Source organism: Podarcis vaucheri, assembly GCF_965113315.1.
Source record: "Podarcis vaucheri genome assembly, chromosome: 6".
Lineage (NCBI taxonomy): Eukaryota > Metazoa > Chordata > Lepidosauria > Squamata > Lacertidae > Podarcis > Podarcis vaucheri.
Genome location: NC_138764.1, coordinates 98,485,518 through 98,506,470, shown reverse-complemented (window position 1 = coordinate 98,506,470; position 20,953 = coordinate 98,485,518).

Genomic DNA, 20,953 nt, shown 5'->3' with positions numbered 1-20,953 from the left:
TGTGTGTGTTTATATGTAAATAAAGTAGATTAGCCAAAATGCTGAGTTCTGTCACGCTCATGATGCGCAAACTCTGCGGATCCCTAAGTTGGTTGGCATCAGTTGCTGTGATGTTCGGGCTGAAGAAAGCTTTTGAAGCTCCCGAACGAAAGACCAGGAGGGAGAGAAGATGCCAGTCGGGCATGTGACTCTGCCAGGGTCCTACTCGAGTGTAGGCTGAACTCCTGACAATGCAAACATGAGCTGAGCAGGAATTACAAACGGCCTGTCATGCAGTGTGAATTTTTTCCCCAGTGGATATTTTCCAAGACCTTTTGCAGGCCTCAGAGAAGGTTCTGTCAGTCTCGCTGGTGCCCACGGGCACCATTTTGGTTACCCCTAGACAAATTGCTCCCAAGGGAAGGCATTCCTCCAGAGAAAAGTTCCCCCACAATGTTTTGCAAGCCGGGGGGTGCTTGCAACGTTATTTTGATGGTTCCCAAAGTTAAACGCAACACGGATGGCAAGAATTTGAGGCAAAGTTTGCCTGTCGCAATAATAATTATAGAAAGCATAAATTTGGAAAGCCCCACAGAATTATAATGGACCCCATTGGAAATAGTCATTATTAATTTACAAAACATCTAAAAACATGTGAGACCAAAAAATTGCTACATAATTTGAGACAGATTTTAGTTCATAGTTATCCTTTCCTTTAGTGTGTACCAGAATCTCAAGAATCAGAAAGAAAAGGAAGGTAAATACTGGGTTTTCTCTCTCTACAAAGCTCCCAGTGGAGATTCTTGTAAGCAAAGTGTATGTACATTATTAAAAATCATATTTTATGTTACCCACCGGACATAAAGATAATCAGAAAGCTATCTCCATAAACAGAGGGTTATTCATAATCCCTAGCATGGCATTTCAATTATCAGCCGATGACGATGTGACATTATGGATGGGGTTGTGATTAAATTTTCTTGTGTAATGACCCTAAGTAAATCTTTGCAATTTTCATTTTGTGGAGATTTAATATAGATCAGTGGCCTGTTGTTTGGGCCCCCCTCGTTTAATCCGAAATCACTCATTAAATTGGGACCAGCAACCCTCTGATTGCATTTCATGGGCCTGAGCTATGAACTTAACATATTAAATCTGCATTCCAGATGGATGTAAACATCTGTTCTCATTATGGTTATTGGTGTTAATCTCAAATGCTGACCTGCTTCTCCTAACATTATGCATATTAAATTTGATACAAAGCGGGAAGAAATCAAGAGTCGTGTCAATACATCAGGACATGAGGTAGTTAACATACCTTTGCAGCAGCGTCTCCTGACATGGAACACAGAAGTGGAGAAGTCTTAGGAAGCAGACTCGGACTTCCATGGAACAATGTGCTTACTGCTCATCTGCTGCAACCGCCTTGGCTTTGCAGGATAACGGAGAGCTTGAAAAATTGCACGGGAGCCAATTCTTTTTCGATTGGCTAATAAAGATCGAGGGTCATATTACAATTTGGAGCAGCGCTGTGGAACTTATCTGTGTGCTGTGATTAGCTGTAATTATTAATCCCAAGGAAAGCAAGATGAATCGATTCTGTGCCTTTTGAGAGGGAGGGTAATCAGTGTTCAAGCTTTGCAACATCCCAGGCTCAACTTCAAGGCAACCCATTTTATTTCAGCACTGGCTGAGTGTCTAAACTGGGGCATGGCCCCGCTTGCCCCCCTCCCATCGGCCAATACAATTACTTGCACCCATTTTACAGATCCACGGTTATGAAGCATCCATTTTGTCCCAAATAACTTGGTTACGCCCAGTGCGTGAACCCAGTTTACCAGATCCAATGCTTCTTAAGCCGAATATCGACAGTGTTTCAGGAGGAGGCGCAGTCATTAGTAAACCCGTCATTAGTAATTAAGACAACTTCATTGAGAGGAGAGCCACCACCCATAATATGCAGCGCTGCTAATGATCACGGATTGTTTTTGCTTTTGGAAAAAGTTCTCATCCAGATTGGCTCAACATGCCACCGCGCAGCCAGATTTGGCAGCGCATCAGATGGAGCAGTGTGACTGAGCTGCTTGTTGCCTCGAAAACGGGTGCTGAAGACAGTCGCTGCTATCAACGCTTCCGCTTCAAAGGAGATGAGAGAATGGGGAAAGGAGGAGGGAAGGGAGGTGCAGCGAAGTCTGCCCATGAGGGCAATGCCGGATCATTCGTCTTACAAACTGGTCTGGCCGCTTGACTTGTTAAAGAGATTTTTTGCACCGCAGTCTTAGTCTGCTCAGAAGTTAAGCCCCATTGAGTTCAACGGGGTTACTCCCAGGTAAGTGGGGACAGAATTGCAGCTTTAATCAGGCAGGCATTGGCTTGTTTGCTACGTTTATCTGTCACCTCGCCTTAAAACGCTCAAGGTGTAATCTTGTCATTTGCTATATCGTGCGGCGCTTTTCTTATCGCTTGCTTCTACGTGGCTTTCCATAAAGGCCCCCAAGGAAGCTCGTAAAGGTTAAAATGCATAATTTTGAACTATGCAATCAAATGTGACTTGCCGCAAATTAATTTGAAACGGTGACGTGGATCTGATACCTGTTGGTTTTTTTCCCTAAGGGAGAGATGCCGCATGAAAGTCCTCTACAATCCACTTAGCTATCGTAAGAAGCTCAGTGAAAAAGAATGATCTGTACCATGTCAGAAGCAGGAAGAAGCCTCATGTGCCTTCTGGGAGAGGGGGAGAGGAGTTGCAAAACCAAGGTGCCACCGCAGAAAAGTCCCAGTCTTGTATTCCCACCAGCCTATCCTAAAACAATGGCAGGAACTACAAAATGATGCCCCTGGCAAATATCTCAATTGGCTGACAGTCTCATATGGGGCAAGCTTATACTGAGTCACGCCATTGGCCATCTTTTTCCTACAAAGCATGTGGTCTCCTGCTGAGCCACAGTCCTTCAGTTCACAGCCCAGGCTTTTGGTGAAGTGAGATAAGGTGGTGTTTTTCTTTAGTTCCATCCCTTGCCACTGGACCATATTCTTATACTACTGCTTATATATAATTTGTACTGTGGGTTTATATTTTTAATATCTTTGCACTGACCCTAAGACTGGAGTGAAGGGCAGAAAATGCATTTTCAAAAACGACTGAATTCAGATACGTGGAGGCTCCCAGCAATGTAGGGCTTGAACAAGACAAACCAGAAACCAATGTCTCTCCAGTAGCAGAGGAGTGATCCGTTTTAAAAACTTAATCTTATCAAGCTGGAAGTACTTTCTAAAAGTTTTTACTGTCTGGTAAAGGTAGAAGCTGATGGGTCTTTATGGATGAGGATTCCTAGTTTTTTGGACTTGTAGTTCAAATATCTCTACACATTAATACGCAGAGCAGTGCATCATCCCAGATCTTAAAGCCCAGGAAGGAATGTTGCAGGTTTCATACAGTGGTCCTTGGCTCATAACATTTCAGACTGCAGAAAAGGGGTTACATGATTGAGTGCAAAAACTCCCTTCCTTAGGAAACTCAGCACATCAGGGACACAATCTGTATAGCCTAGACTTCTCCCTGACATTCTGTTGCTATATTTCTTTGGGCAGGAACATTTTTATATATGTATGTGTGAATGCACAAACACACACACACACACACACTCATGGGCTGCATCCAACCTTTATACTCTTAAAAAAAAATAGACCCCTATCCCATCTCCCACATATCACACGGTTGGGGTGTTATGCTGCATTTATACAGATGCTGCTGTTGATCCAGTTTGGCTCTGAATCTTGGGGTGGATCGGGGGGGCGGAGAACACCGTAAGTAAGTCAGAAATTAAACTGTTATAACAAAAGAAAAAAACGTTATGTAAAAATGGCATAGAAGTTTTGTTTTCTCTATGGCACCATCTGGTGATGCATGTCTATAAAGAATTCAGAACGTCGTCTTTTGACTAATGTAGCTGAGTCCTTGGTTTCTCTAGACCAAGTGCAAAACAGCATCCCCTACACTACTCTGGCACTCGTTAATCAACTAAAGCAGTGGTCGATTAACCCACCCGTTGAAGTTTGCAGCCTTCCTGCTTCTTCTCTCACGTCTGCCTTCCACAAGCCCCGTCTTGCTCTATATACCTTCGTCTCATCTGTTTTATGTAGATCGCTTCCTCACCAAACGAGAGCACATCACTTCTCTATTCTGTTCCGTGCTAAGTAAATGTTAAAGACCCAGTTGCAGCGGTGATGAAGTACACTCTGTCTGTGCGCTGTCACCTGGCATCCACCACATGCACACACCAATGGTGTTGTGCGTTCAGCAATATATGCAAATGAGATGCGGATGTCGAGGTCATTGCCGGCTTCCAAGGTGGCTGCAGGCCAGAACAAATTGCCCAGCCCTCCTTGACAGCATATGGGGAAGGAAAACCAGTTGAGAGACGACGACGGAATAAACCAACAAACAAGCCTTGGAAAGAGTCGCTGGCCACTTCCCAGAACCGGTTGCCTGGGAGATCCCAGCTGACAGAGCCTTTCTGTGTGTGGGAAAAGGTTCTTGCTGCACCTTCAAGGGCAGCTAGTGAAACTGTCTTCCTCCGTTAGATGACAAAGAGGAGGTTGCAATTAAGTGTTAGTCCAAAGGAGCCTTTGTAGCTGCCGGCAAAATGGATTGGAAAAGACTTTAATTGGTTGTTAACGACTATTGTGGCTCCGGAGCTAGGAAAGCCGAAGCTGTCAGGCGTAAATCAAATGTATCAGCCCAATAAATCTCCCCTCTAAGTGACAGTTCGGGAGCCAGCACTAAATTAGGACGGCCACTGCGTGCAACTTCGCTCGGCGGCTGTTGGTGGCAAAGCAGAGAGGGCGGCCGTTGCTCCAACCAAAACACTTGCCATTCTGCTAATGCCTATCATTATTGTGATGGATAGAGCCTTCCGTATCATGTTTTGCAGTTGCCGACACTCGCCGAGCTTCACTAAATTACCTTGCCTTCCAAATGTCATCTGCAATCAGAGGAATGAAATTATCAAGAGTCACCGGCAGGGGCAACACAAACTTTTGACATTGATAAAAATGCTCAGTAGCCGTACAATGTGGGCTACGGAGGCCAGTGGCCCAGAGGTGGCTGCTGGTGCTGGTTTCTGGGCGATGGAGATGGTTTGAGAGAGCCCATGCTGCCTGTCATGGCTTGTCAGGTGTGATTTCCTGTGGCCACCAGCTCTGCTATTTGAAGCAGGGGGGTCCCATGTTATTCAAACTGAGATGCAAAGACCCCAAACCAAGAATCCTCTGGACCTGGGAGCGAGATGCCCCCAAAGACCCTGTGAGCCTGTCCACTCTGTAACTTCTGCATCAGAGGACTAGATCCAGGTGCCACTGCCTTCTGAGTTAAGACAGATAGGGTCTTTTTGGTGGTGGCACCCCAGTTGCAAAATAGAACTCTCACAAAGACATTTGGGCCAGCTCCTGTTTTTCTAGCATCTTTGGCTCCAGGCAAAGAAAATTTTGTGTTCCAGCAGGCATCTTAACAATTCTGATTTTATAGAATCATAGAAACATAGAATCACAAGAGTTGGAAGGGACCCTAAGAATCATCTCCACTCCAATGCCCTGCAATGCAGGAATATGCAGCTGTCCCGTTCAAGGATCGAACCTGCAACCTTGGCATTATGAGCACCACACTCTAACCATCTGAGCTATCCGGGCTTACATTATAGTTTTAACTACAGCTGTGTGCTTAAGCTATAGTTTTAAATATATCGTTGTTGTTGTTGTTGTTGTTGTTGTTGAGTTACTGTACACAGCTTAGAGGCAAATGTAGTTAAGTGGGGTATAAATAAAATAAATAATAAATACCCAAGCTTTGAATGGTTAGTTTTCTTCCTGCTTTTTCTCTGTTTTTATTGCTGCTGTACTCACTGTTTTTTTGCTATCGTTGTTTTTAAAAATTGCTGAAGCCCACATGGGATGGGCATGCCCAGTTGGTGAACACATTGTGGACTAAAGTTTTCCATGAAACTGATCCTCACACCACCACTTCCTGCTTTGACCAGCACAAGCCTGATAGGGCTTAGGAAGTGTTGGTAGGGCTGCCATCTGTTCTCTTTCCCTTGCATCCATCTCTGAACGTTAACACTTGTTAATCTAAGAACATACGAAGAACGTCCAGGATCAGCCCAATGACCCATCTAGTCCAGCCTTCTTTTCTCACAGTGGCCAACAAGTTGCCTGTGGGAAACCAACAAACAGGACCCAAGCAGAAGAGAACTCTCCCTTTCTCTGGCTTCCAGTAATTGGCATAGTCCCCATTGCTTGTAGTCACTGATAGCACTTTTGTTGTTGTCATTTAGTCATTTAGTCATGTCCGACTCTTCATGACCCCATGGACCAGAGCATGCCAGGCACTCCTGTCTTCCACTGCCTCCCGCACTTTGGTCAAACTCATGTTGGTAGCTTCAAGAACACTGTCCAACCATCTCGTCCTCTGTCGTCCCCTTCTCCTTGTGCCCTCCATCTTTCCCAACATCAGGGTCTTTTCCAGGGAGTCTTCTCTTCTCATGAGGTGGCCAAAGTCTTGGAGCTTCAGCTTCAAGATCTGTCCTTCCAGTGAGCACTCAGGGCTGATTTCCTTCAGAATGGATAGGTTTGATCTTCTTGCAGTCTCAAGAGTCTCCTCCAGCACCATAATTCAAAAGCATCAATTCTTCGGCGGTCAGCCTTCTTTATGGTCCAGCTCTCACTCCATACATCACTACTGGGGAAACCATAGCTTTAACAATACGGACCTTTGTCGGCAAGGTGATGTCTTTGCTTTTTAAGATGCTGTCTAGGTTTGTCATCGCTTTTCTCCCAAGAAGCAGGCATCTTTTAATTTCGTGACTGCTGTCACCAATTGATAGCACTACCCTCCATCAATTTGTCCAATCGTTTTGTAAAGTCATCCAGTGACTGTTGACGGATCTGTTTCTCTGGAACAGCATGTCCACACTACAAATGTGAACATGCATTGTATGTTCAGAGTTCCTTTGCTTCGTTAGGCCCCAGACAATGCCTCTGGTTCATAAACACATTTTTTAGGCTCTCGGGGATAGCTGGGGGGGACTTGCATTTTGCAATTCCCCTTGACCTGCCTTTAGCGCTGGCTATGGTAAGAGGCCCTTTTACACATTGCTCCTCTGTACACCTGTCTTTGCAGTGGCAGCAGGAGTGTGAATACATATACAGATATATTGATTCTATAAATCCCCTGTTATTATCTTTTATCGGCAGTAATAAATGTCCATATTAATTAACTTAATGGTTTTAACTGCAGTAATGACTTTGTATTAAACTAGTGCTCATTTCATGTTCCCTATAAAAGCTGTAATAATAAAAAAATTGTCTGCAGTATCTTTTTTTTTTTTAAGTTTCCATTGTGCTGAAACAAAGCAAATCACCTGTTCAGATATTCCAAACTCTTAGATCAGGAGATTAATTGGGCTGGAATGAGATCTCCTTTCATTCTGAAATAAAAAGCGGGGTTTGGTTTCAGAAAGTTTTCGAGCACCTTGCTAAAGGGCAGTTCTGCCATCATCACCACCAATAATTTTCTTTAAAAAAAACAAAACCCAGAGGCTGATCCTGTCTCATTAAAATCGAGGGGAATGGGCTGTTTTATGTTCAAATGAGTTAGTTTGAAATCCAAGGAGAGGAAACACAAGATCTTTAGGCAGATAAGTTTTTTTTGTTGTGGTTGGTTGCTGACATCACAGGTTTTAATGTAGATTTACAGCAGGGATTGAGGAATCTGTGGCCCCACAGCTGTTGTTGGACTACAATTCCCATCATCCCTCACCTCGGACCATGCTGGCTAGGGCTGATGGGAGCTGTAATCCAACAAGATCTAGAGGTCCCCTGGCTCTCCATCACTTATTGAAATAAGATTAAATCACCCCATGTTTTATTTACAGTTTGGTGTGGTGCAGTGAAGATCCCCTGCTGGGTGACTTGCAGCCTGTGCAGTAAACTCTTTGCAGGGAACAGCAGATTTTTGTGCAAATAGCAGCTGAGAGAGGGGTTATTTCCAGTATGAAAGCAGGGTAGGGTTCCCAATCCAGGCTGGAGGCATATTCCATTTTCACGCCCTGTGCCTGATTTTGCATCGACGTAAAAGTGGATAATTTAATCCCACTTGTTTAAAAATAAAAACCATGTTTAGCACAAGATGTGATTTGGCCCTTTGATACCTTTAAAAAAATAGTTTTATTTGGATCGCCGCAAGCCAGGTACTTACTCTGGCAGTTTTATGTAAATATTTTTTTTAAGTGCTGCATCTGCCAGAATGAGAGCTATGCACTCCTGGGTTGCTAATTGTAGGTTTTAATTTGGCTGTAATGATCGGTTTGTGCAAATTAAGTAGTTGCTGTTACGCAAGCCCTAAAGAGTTGGATGGAAACTAGCACCGTTTGGGGGCTGATGTGGGCGGGGATGGGACGGAGACGCTGTTGAATTCAAAACTGGAGAGTGCCATGACCAGATGATTATTTTCACTTGAAAATTGATTTATTTAATCCACCTAGAGGGTTTTTTGGTGAGTAGGGTAGGGGGCACTGGGGAGGAGTTGTTTATTATTATTACAGTGGTACCTCAGGTTAAGAACTTAATTCATTCTGGAGGTTCGTTCTTAACCTGAAATTGATCTTAACCTGAGGTACCACTTTAGCTAATGGGGCCTCCTGCTGCCGCTGCGCTGCTGGAGCACGATTTCTGTTCTCATCCTGAAGCAAAGTTCTTAACCCAAGGTACTATTTCTGGGTTAGCGGAGTCTGTAACCTGAAACATAGAATCATAGAATCATAGAGTTGGAAGAGACCACAAGGGCCATCGAGTCCAACCCCCTGCCAAGCAGGAAACATCTGTAACCCAAGGTACCACTGCATTATTATTATTATTATTATTATTATTATTATTATTATTATTATTTGAATTTATATACCACCCTATACCAGGAGGTCTCAGGGCGGTTCACAGAAAAGATCACAATATATAAAATCAAAATAAGAACAATAACCCAATACCACCATTCCCAAAAGACCCACATTTAAAAGGGTATAGGATGTCCATCAGGTCAACCAAAGACCTGATTAAAAAGAAATGTTTTTGCCTGGCACCTAAAGGTGTATAGTGGTACCTCGGGTTAAGTACTTAATTCGTTCTGGAGGTCCGTTCTTAACCTGAAACTGTTCTTAACCTGAAGCACCACTTTAGCTAATGGGGTCTCCTGCTGCTGCTGCCACACGATTTCTGTTCTCATCCTGAAGCAAAGTTCTTAACCTGAGGTACTATATCTGGGTTAGCGGAGTCTGTAACATGAAGCGTCTATAACCTGAAGGGTATGTAACCCGAGCTACCACTGTATAATGAAGGAGCCAGGCAAACTTCCCTCAGGAGAGCATTCTGTAGATGGGGAGCCACTACAGAGAAGGCCCCATTCTTGTGTTGCTACCCTCTGGACCTCTCAAGGAGGAGGCATACAAAAGAGGGCCTCAGCCCAAGAAGGCACTGGTCCGACAAGGTTTGGGAACCCCTGCAATAAACAGACCCTCCAAGTCTGTAATATAAATACTGAATGCTCCTTCCGAGAGGATTCTCTTTTAAGGCACAAAGCACAGATTTCCCAGCTGAAGCTATTATATTCCACTGCCGGTGCCCACCGCAAAAGAAGCGACCACGGTTCAAAATATTTATCGACACTTTGTAGAATCGGGAGAATGCTCAGTGACAGATGGACATCCTCTTTAAAAACCTCGGCGTATGCAAATCTCCATACAAAAGAGCCCAGGACGTTTTTATTTTATTTTTTATGAATATTTTTTATTACATTTTCTATGAAAACTTCCATCTTTCCATTTTCCACATCACATATTTTAGTTTGTTGAACCTCCCTCCACTCCTCTGACAGTCATCCAAGATAATTCTCCTATTTACACATTTCTTAATAATAATATCACCTTTAAATAAAAAATTTTATATCCTTATTTGCATTTTTGCGATATTCCTCAATTTTCACAAAGCCTCTTTGAAACACACTAGCGTTGTAGAGCCCAGGACGTTTTTAATTTCCCTATTTTCCAGGGACAGTCCCAGATTACAGAAGCTGTCCGGGTTTCTGATTTGATCCCAGAATGTCTCACTTTTCCTTAGGTAAAGGTAAAGGGACCGCTGATCATTAGGTCCAGTCGTGACCGACTCTGGGGTTGCGGCACTCATCTCACTATATTGGCCGAGGGAGCCGGCGTACAGCTTCCGGGTCATGTGCCCAGCATGACTAAGCCGCTTCTGGCGAACCAGAGCAACGCACAGAAATGCCATTTACCTTCCCGCCAGAGCAGTACCTATTTATCTACTTGCACTTTGATGTGCTTTCGAACTGCTAGGTTGGCAGGAGCAGGGACCAAGCAACGGGAGCTCACCCCGTCTTGGGGATTCAAACCACCGACCTTCTGATCAGCAAGTCCTAGGCTCTGTGGTTTAACCCACAGCGCCACCCGCGTCCCTATTTTCATCAGAGAAATATTGGACTGCATGGTAGGACTGAATTTTCATTGGAGAAATGTTGGAGGTTATGGGAGGATGTCAATGAGATAAAAAAGAATGTCAGCTTATATTATGGTTGTATTGCTGGTCACAGCCTTTGGCTAGAACAATAAACCTATGAATTCGGACTAATAATAATTCATGTACTAGTTGTTATCTTAGATGGCCTAGTCCTTCTCTTCCCGACCCCCTCCCCAAAAAGCATGAGTATTCACTTTTCACTGACAGGCCCTTCCTAACCAATCTTCCCAAGAACCAGGTTGTGGGTCCCCTAATTGTAACGCTCCTGTCACCCTCATAAATACTGAATGCTCCTTCCGAGAGGCTTCTCTTTTAAGGCACAAAGCACAGATTTCCCAGCTGAAGCTATTATATTCCACTGCCGGTGCCCACCGCAAAAGAAGCGACCACGGTTCAAAATATTTATCGACACTTTGTAGAATCGGGAGAATGCTCAGTGACAGATGGACATCCTCTTTAAAAACCTCGGCGTATGCAAATCTCCATACAAAAGAGCCCAGGACGTTTTTAATTTCACACTCTTTGCCTCGGGACATGTTTTGAAAATCCCCACTTACCCAGGTCCTTTGCCTTTTTATCAGTCAAACGCCTTAAGCGCTGTGTCAGTGTGGACATCTGGCCGCGTGCTGGGGGAGGGGGGTTTTGGAAACAGTGGTGGCGGAAGGAGAAAATCTTTATTTGCTAAAATATTTAGAAATGTGACAGGGGTTTTCTCTGGGGACGGCGGGTGCCCAAGGCATATGCTCCAGCCCAAACAATGGCGAGATCAATATCTGAGCGTGGTCTGGAGTTTACGAACAGAAGTATCACAAGATCCCTAATCTGTCAAGGATAACACTGGGCAACAATTTTTTACTTTTTGAATGTTGTCTAGATTTCTGCGATTGATTTAGGGTATTTTTGCACTGCTGAATCAGGAAATGGCATCCATTTCTCTCCATCAGGTCAGGTTTTTGTGCTATGTTGATTTGAAAAAAATCAGATCTTGTGACAAAATCGATTACATTTTTGTGGCATTATCAGCTGATTTTTGTCAACACATATCATCCTAAATATGTTTTTAAGAGGAAAAAATGTTTTTTCAACAACATATATTGATTACCTGATAGAAACATTGATTACTGTAAGCTGAATGGTGGGCATTGATAAAGGTAAGTACATGTAAATTGCATGTTGCTTCACCATTTTTCAAACTTCAGGGCTTGAACTTCCGTTTCTTGGAACTCCTGGAATGCTCAGAGGCAGGGAGGTCTCTCTTCAGAGTCCAACAGTAGTCAGCCATCATGACTTCGTTCACTGAGTTTCCGAACTCTGGATCTCTGGTGAGCTGACGGATCTGAGGACCGTCAAAGATACCAGCTTTCAACTTCTCCATAGTCAATCCTGGAAAAGCCTGGCACAAGTAAGTGAAGCAGTCACCATCCTTGTCCAGAGCCTTGGTGAACGCTTGATTAAGCCGAGCTTGATGTGCAGCGGTGGGAAGAGTATTCTGTCTCTGTCCACCAGAGGGTCGTTGATGACGTTCCTTTCTTTGCAAGGCACCAATTCCTCCCACACAGGCCAGTCCTTCTTCATGTAATGCTGAGCACGGTCCCTACTATCCCACATGCACAGAAAACATGGGTACTTGGTGAAGCCAGACTGCTGTCCCAACAAAAAGTTCACCATCTTCAGGTCAACACAAATAAACCACTTATGCTGATATAACCAATTTTCTACAGCACATACTTCACCTCTTCATAGTTCCCCTTCAGTGTAGTCGAGTGAGCCAGGGGTATAGAGGCAAACTGGTTGCCGTTGTGTAGCAGAACACATTTCAGTGATCGCTTGCTGCTGTCAATGAACAGTCTCCAAACTTCGGGTTCGGACTGTGGCACTCCAAGCTTGAGCAGATGCTGCGCAATATCTGCACAGTACACCAAGTCCTTCTCTTCCGAGAAAAAACGGAGGTACTCTTGATGCCTGTTGCGGAAGAAGCTGATGAGAGCACTGTCAGAGAGGGGTTTTTTCCCCTTCAATCTGGATGCCAAATCATTCAACTCCTTTTGGGAAAATGGATGTGGAGCATCATCTTCAAGAACCACTTCTTCTTCTTCGTGTCCTTCAACACTGGAGGCATCTTCGTCACTAATGTCAGGAAGTTCTCCGAGGATAGGCACTGGAATTTCATAGAATCATAGAGTTGGAAGAGACCACAAGTGCCATCGAGTCCAACCCCCTGCCAAGCAGGAAACACCATCAGAGGTGTTTAAGAACAGTCTCACAATAGCCTTTCAAAAGTTTCAACGTAAGATGTCTCAAAGCCTCAAAAGGACGGTGCCTCCGGAATGATATTACTGTTTCGCAATAGTCTTCATCAGCTGGAAATAAGATACAAGGCATACAACCGATGAATGATAACAAAACTAAGCCACCTGCATACACATTGTAAAATAAAGCAGAATATACAAAACAGAATATATATAAAAAATGTACATGCCCGATATTTTTCAACAGAATATATAAGTAAGATTTCAGGCCAAAGATAGAAGCTTCTCTTTTTAAAAAAAAAAAGATATTTGTTGAAGTTTTACAAATTATATCAAACAAAACAATACACACAAACAAGAAAAAAAACAAGTATAATTTCAGAGCCTTATTTTCTTAAAACTTAGTTCACCGACCTCCTCATACCTCCCCTTTCTGCATTCCCATTTTAAATATTTAATTCAGCAAATCCTCACCCTTAATTTTATCTAATTGTCAACCTTTCTTTTCTTTTAACTTAATCTTTACAGCTGTACTCAATTTAATTTCTAAAGCCGCATCATTCTAGCACACATTAGATAGATAGAAGCTTCTCTCAGGGAAACAACAACAACAGCAAACAGAGGGAGAGGTGGGTTTATATATTAGCATGCACATGGGTTAAATTTCCACTTTTTTTGGGGGGGGGGGAATCGCTTGGATCTCTTTTCTGTGGCCATCCGTAATGTCACAAAACAGTGATCAAGCTTTTGAGTCCTCCAGAACTCTTCATCAGGCAGGGAGGGGGGAGGGAGAGACAGAAGAAATACAGCTTTGTACTGAAGCTATAATGGCCACAAGAAGAATGGCAAGCCAAGTTGATGGACTATGCTGAAACGGCAAAATTAACTGGGAAGCTTAGAAATCAAGAAGACAAAAACTTTAATAAGGAATGGAAAAAGTTTATCATTTATTTATGAGCCCACAGTAAGCAGGTGGAAACATTGGCAGGATTTTAACCATAGTTGTAAAGTAATGGAAAGTATGCATAATTTAGAAGGATTTTAAAAAATGGATAAGTATTGATATGCAGTTGTAAATAATACCGTTAGGACCCATGGAAGGGATAAGGGGAAGTCAGGAGATTCAGAGTAATCTTGATATTTGGATTCGGAACTGTTTTTTGTTGCATGTTTACGCTTTTAAAAATCAAATAAAAGAAGGAGAAGAAGCTATAACAGTCACATACGCACCTGTCAGGGGTTCAGGAGCAGAGGCGAGGGAAAGGGAGGAAACAGAGAGCGAGGGGGAGGAGGCAGAAGAAAGGATGAGTGATGACGACGACCCGAGATCTCCGAGTCTGTCCAGTGAATCAGAAGATTCACAAAAAGGAGCACCAGTGGCCAGGGCAAGGGGGGAGACTAAGGGGACACCCCAGGAAGATAGAGCCAGAGGGGACTCAGAGGGGAGCAGTTGGAAATCGGGACCAGCGTCACCACCAGAGAGCAGGGAAGAGGAAGGGCGCCAGGGATCAAGCGCTGGCAGCTCACAACAGGAGGGAGGGCACGAGTCAGGAGTGGCCACACCTCCATCGGGGAGCGAAGAGACGGTTAGACGGAAGGTGGAAGGTTGGGCGCGCGCGCCAAGTTCAAATGCACAGGAAGGTGGCGCAGTAGGCAGCCCGGAAAGGGAGCCAGGTCCTAAAGCCCGGCGCAAGGAGACAGGAGGGTCCGGGGGGTCAGCGTCAGAAGAATCCCGGAAGGAAGAGACCCCGGGGGGCAGAGGGACCCAGAGGAGAACTGTCAGGCGGAAAAGGTGGAGCAGGGCTAGGATATTAAGTTGGTGCGCAAGGGGCGGAGACTCAGACGGAGTTTCGCCGATCTAAGCATAAGACGTAGAGTTGCGCGCAGCAGCTTGAGAATGGAGACTGTAACTCAATAAAGACTTTTAGTTAATGATAGCTGGCTAGCGTGATCCTCTGTGAGCTAGGATCTGGAAGCAACCCTGACAGCACCATACATTCAAAGCATGTTTAAAACACACGGCACCTCCGTGAATTCTGGGAACTGTAGTTTGTTATGGGTGCTGCGAATTGCAGCTCAGTTGTGGTTAAACTACAGTTCCCGGGATTGGGTTCCCACGTGCTTCAAATGCAATGTGTCAATATGGCCATGTCTGCATTGGTCAAAAGTTTATTTTGTTGTATGGTCTTAGAAATGCTTCACGAATGGTCATTTCAACCTGTGAACTGTGGACTGGTGGGCTTTAGAAACCCACGAAAAACTTACCTGCTCTGCGGTTAGATCAGAGCTTGTGCATTTTGAACGTGTATCTTTTAACCCAGCCATACTTTAGGAGGGAAAACCAACTAAAACACAAGGTTGGGTCGTTGGAGCAGCTGGAGGGAAACCCCCCCCCCAAAAAAAACCCCAACCCATTGGAGATGATAAAGTTACGTTAGTGAAGCATCAAATCTTCTCCCAAGCAGCAGCATGAAGAATTGGGATTGAAGGTTCCCAATGGAATACTCAATTTTCAGTTCTTGCTTCCTCAGTGCCTTTATGCAAAATGAGTTAAGTCACACAAACCAGTGTTTCCAGGGTTATAGCATTGGGAGGGGGAGGTTCTGGGGTTCTGCTCCCCCTTAAAGAATATTCAGACTGTAGCCCTGAAATATACTCGGAGTCGTACATAACAAGCCCTTTTAACTTACAAAGGGGGGGGGAGATAAAGTTTGCAGAAAGTTTCTGCTCAGTTGGGGAACATTTCTGAGAAGTCCCCACCACCACCACCCAAAAATGTTTTTCTTATAATTTGCAAACTTCTATACTTCTGCCTGTGGAATCTCCAGTGTGGTTTCCTGTTTTGCTTCCAAACAGATTAATCACTAAACCGCTGGCTTGCTATTAGAGGGAATGATACGCAACAGAGCTTTCCAAACTTTTCATGTTGGTGACACGCTTTTGAGACATGCATCATCTTGTGACACAGTAATTCAGTTTTCAATAGCAAACCAGAGGTTAAGCTAACCCCTTTCCAGCCCCGGAAGGAGCACGGGGAGCGTTTGTAACCACACCTACACACTGCAGTTGACACACTAATGTGTTGTGACGCACAGTTTGGAAAGATATACAGATAATAGCTACAGTGGCAATGGAAGTTTAGTAAAATGGGCACAGCAGGTCACTGAAGCTGCAATTTGAAGATTCTGATTTTGTAATAGGAATGCGTTAAGTGAACAGGTCCCTGATCGAGTTTCGATATCTTTTTTCAAAATCAACTTCGGTATGAAAACCATCCACACAGAGAGCTGCACCTCAGTTTATTTATTATTTCCACTTACGGTACTTCATTTATTTCCCACCTTTTTCTCCAAAGAGCTCAAGGTGGTTATTGTTAAGTTGTGGGTGAACATATCAGACGACACAGCGATTCTTCAAACAGCTCTTCTTTATTCAGATGCCAGAACAGAACTGAACTGAAGGGCTCAGTCAGCCTGCTTATATAGAGCTCCAGTACAACGTAACTGTTGCAACTTTCTAAAACTATCCAATCACTGAACGTCACTTTCGATCCTTCATTTGCATACAAACTATCCAATCACTGAACATCACTTTCGATCCTCACTTTCGGTCCTTCATTTGCATAACTATCTACAGTATCCCCCTGCTGGCCCAGGGTGAGAACTTCAGTACATAACAGTTATCCTCTTCCTCAATTAATCCCCACAGTGGCCCCAAACAGGTAGGTTCGGCTGAGGGGCAGTGACTGGCCCAAAATCTTCCAGTAAGCTGCATGACCAAGTGGGGATTTGAACCCGAGTCTCCCAGGTCCTAGCCTGACATGCTAATGACTACAAAGGGTGAGGCCATTGTGAGTATTGTGCCACCCATGGGGTTCTGCTTGCATAGTTCCTGCAACAATGAGGGCTAGAAACACTAAAAGTCAAGTTTCCCAAAAGTTGTCATGTGCAAACTGGAAGATTCCACGCCAGTTCCCAAATTCTGTGTGTGCAGAAGCATGGAAAGCCACTAAGTGTTGAGAGGTATCCCAAACAGCCAAACTTACTTACTTTTCCTTTAATCAAAATGTGTTTCTTTTTGTCGTTCACCCGCTACTTTTTATGTCGTATTTATCTCTGCTTTGTTTCTCCAGGACAGCTGGTCACTCTATTTTTATAAAGTATTAATATGCTACCAGTGATATTTGTGTACCCAGATCTTCTTCTTTTTTCGGTTTTACCTTTAGATGTTCAACAGCATGAATACTCTTATTTTTTATTTAAAACTAATTTGGAGTTCTTACTCTCCAAGGGGCTTCTAATCACCAAAAAGAGCCGGAGGCTAAAAATGATTGACAGGAAAACGTAGCAGCTTCTGAAAAGTAAATTGGCTATTTGACAGAGCGGTATACAAAGGAAAATGCTAAATGATTATTATTTATGAGCTATTATGGGAAATGCTATTAGCATCTGTTTCCCACATGGGCAAAAACACCTGTCAGACATCAGGAAACTATAAAATGACGCACAGTTAAATAGTTACTTTGTTTTAAAAAGCCATTAAAATTGAATGTCAGCGAAAACTTAGGCAAACATTTGTCTTCAAACAACTTTTAATCTTGAGCTTCAAAACAAAGCAACCTACCACATTTTAATTTCAGGAGGCGCAGAGGAGAAAAGATGTTTGATGGCACACTCCAATACACAACAAATACCCGATGAAAGGGAAACAGTGGCATCCCGCCCCAGAATTTCATAAACAGAAGGAAAGAGCAAGGTCAGACCTTGGCAGGATGTTTCTGTATAGACCAGCCAGGAAGTGAACATGTCAAACGATAAATGACCCTTCAGATAACTCACCTAATCTCAGCAGCCAGAAACATCATGGATAAACATTGGAGAGACCTGTCAGGAGTAAGCATGGACCAATGGTACCAAACAGTATGGGAAACAGCCTTATTAGAAAAATTAACCAATAAACTGAGACTGACACGGGGACAAATGGAAGAAGACGCCTTTACCCCGGTATGGTTCCCCTTTATCACATACACAGCCCAACAAGACAACGACAAGAATCCACCAACAGCATACAAATCAATCTGGCTAACCTGATTCAAAAATGCCCACCCACCCTACTCACACATGAAAACAAAGTCCACCACAGTCAATCACAAATGAACAACCACACCCTAGGCCAACCCCAACCTCTCTCACCACCAAAGGAACACAAGCGAATAGCAACGAGAACCTATACAAGCGACACAAAACTCCACACATACATTAAGCAAAATAGAAACATTGCCACCCGACCCCACCCCTACTCAAGATGGCCCCCTAACCTCTTTCCCCAAAGTGGTGTAATGGTTAAGAGCGGTGGACTCGTAATCTGGTGAACTGGGTTTGCTTCCCCGCTCCTCCATATGCAGCTGCTGGGTGACCTTGGGCCAGTCACACTTCTTTTGAAGTCTCTCAGCCTCACTCACCTCACAGAGTGTTTGATGTGGGGGAGGAAGGGAAAGGAGAATGTTAGCCGCTTTGAGACTCCTTTGGGTAGTGATAAAGCGGGATATCAAATCCAAAAAACCCCTCTTTTCTTCCTAATGTAACACTAATGTCTCAACAGGTAAAACTGATTTGTAGAAAATGTAACTTGGAAAAGAGACATTGCACATACTTTTGTAAATCAATAAATCTTTATTTTTAAAAAACAGTTTTTAAAAATGACCCTTCAGATCTCTGTGGTTCCCCTTCGACTTTCTGGCGCACCTCAGTCAACTGAACACAGGAAGATACTTTCTCCTGAGCCAGACCATGGGTCCATCTAGCTCAGGAGGTCTACACTGACTGGCCTTGGTGCCTCCAAGGTTTTCAAGGAGGGGACAGTCCCAGTCGTACCTGGAGATGCCAGGGATTAAACCCAAGACCTTCTCCATGAAAGGAGAGGTGCTCTACTGCTGAGCGAAGACCCTTCCCAAATACAGAAGGAGGGTGTTGACTTCTGCATTGTTGAGGCATCAGGCATAAGCCTGCATTTTATTAATGTTTGATCAGGACTTGTATATTAAAGAGAGAGCTTAGATTTTCAAAAGTTTCAAGCCAGCAGTTTACAACCTTGGTAATGTTTATTCTCCTAGACAAGGGCCCCTTTGATTGATAGCAGAAAACAATTCTCAAAGTCGTAAAAGCTGGAATTACAGACTGAGTGAGGACACTGACCCTATATGTTACAGAAGATAAAAAAGGCAGAAATAAATAATTAGGAATGAGTAAATAGTAAAATAATGCCAATGTGCCTCCCAGTAAAATGAGCCAGATCTTCTTTCCAAGGTTAAAGACCAAATGGAGAAGCATCTGGCTGGCAGAAAGAAAGCATTTTTTGGGAAGTCTTTTAAAGCTGTTTCTTTCTTAAACTGAAGAGAGTTAAAGGGCAATAAATGTTGGGAAGAGCTAATGGGAAAAGCAGCTGGCTGGAGAAGGGGGGGGTAATGTAAACTGGAGAGGCTTCTTTTAAAGCGGTTTTTTACTGTGTTCCTTTTTACTAAGTTCCTTTTCTACTTTACAAAGGCCTTATTCCTTTTAAAAGGCTACCTATGTTATGTATTAAATATATTGTCTTAAATGTAATTATGCAAAGGATTTAAGAAATGCTAGATTTCATATAGTTGTAAGAGTTAAATTAAGTCAGCCACCAGCCTAGCCCTGCCAGACAAGAAGACGCCATCCGAGCAGTCCTGATATATTAGTTGTCAGACATTTGTTTATGTGAAACTCAAGATCCTTGACATATGTTTAAGATAAAAATTTAAGATTAACCATTTGTTTTAGAAGGCAATAGGGCAAGGAGGGCAAGAGGTGAGCTGGTAATTAAGATGCCTTGTTGAGACACATGTAAGATATATTACTACTTATTTGTCATTTATAGATGTAACAATATATAGCTCTTTGTGTTCCATATAAGGACAGGAGGATATGGGTGTATCTTCTAGGATTGGTTCTAGCAATCAGCCAATAGGAAATTCAACCAGGCTGATTGGACAGAGGTAGCCACAGGAGGAGCAAAGGGGGCTGGATTAAGGGAATATAAGTGCTGGCCATAATGGCAGGAGGCCAGGCCAGAGCTTGGTAACCATATACCACTGTGCCTCTCATTTATTTGTCTGACAAATAAATAATTATTTTAATTTCTCTATTGCTGCGTTGAATATTTCATTCCAGCTAAGCGTTAACCACAAGCAGGGTGCTACATTGTCTCCTCCAACTGCAGGATTGAAGATGGTGATAATACCTGGGAGCTTCCATGTGCAAATCAGGGGATGTTCTACTTAAGAGCTGAGTCGAAATTTCCTGAAAGATATTTTCATACACTCCAATGCCTCATGGCAATATCTGGGACACGACCTTCCTGGATTCCATCTTCTTGTGTGTGTTTTTTTTCTCTTGAGAGAACCGCAGTCGTTTTGGGCACACTGATCTTGCACAATTGCACACTGTGATTCCACCCTGAAAAAGCATGGGGGGGGGAATCACAGCATGAAATTGTGAAGATCACGGCATCCAAAATGGCCACCGTTCTCACATGAGGAAAAAACAGGATGCCCCAGGTTTTCTGGGATACTTGCATAATATGTGCTTTGGGGGAAGGGGCCCCTCAGATTTCTCTTTTTCTCATCCTCTAGAAAAAGAAGAGCAAGTTGCAAAGGTTGTGTGATACTAGATCTGGTGGTTTGTGTTTAGAATCACTGTTCTGTAGAGTTGGAAGGGATCCCAAGGATCATTTAGTCCAACCCCTGGCGATGTAGGATCCACAGCTAGGGGGCAAAATCCACATCTAGGGTGCAGCAGCAACGAAACAAACTTTGGAGTAGGGGGAATAAAGAAGCTTTTCTATTGCCGCTGGTAAAATATAGCCTCACCCCAATAAACTATCTGAGAATTTCTTCTCCCTCTAGAAAGATTCTGGTGACAGGCTCCCCTCATTTTCTTGGGCTCCAAATAAAGTGATGGATTTTGAGAGGCCATCTGCCCCTGCTGCAGAATCCCTCAGCTATGGCACTCTCCCAAACAGCTTGTGGTACTATCCATGCACAGAGCCCACCAGCAGGAAATGTCTGGTGGGTTAAGAGACACCATGCAAGACAGACACTGCCAACGTGGTGCCCTACAGGTGTG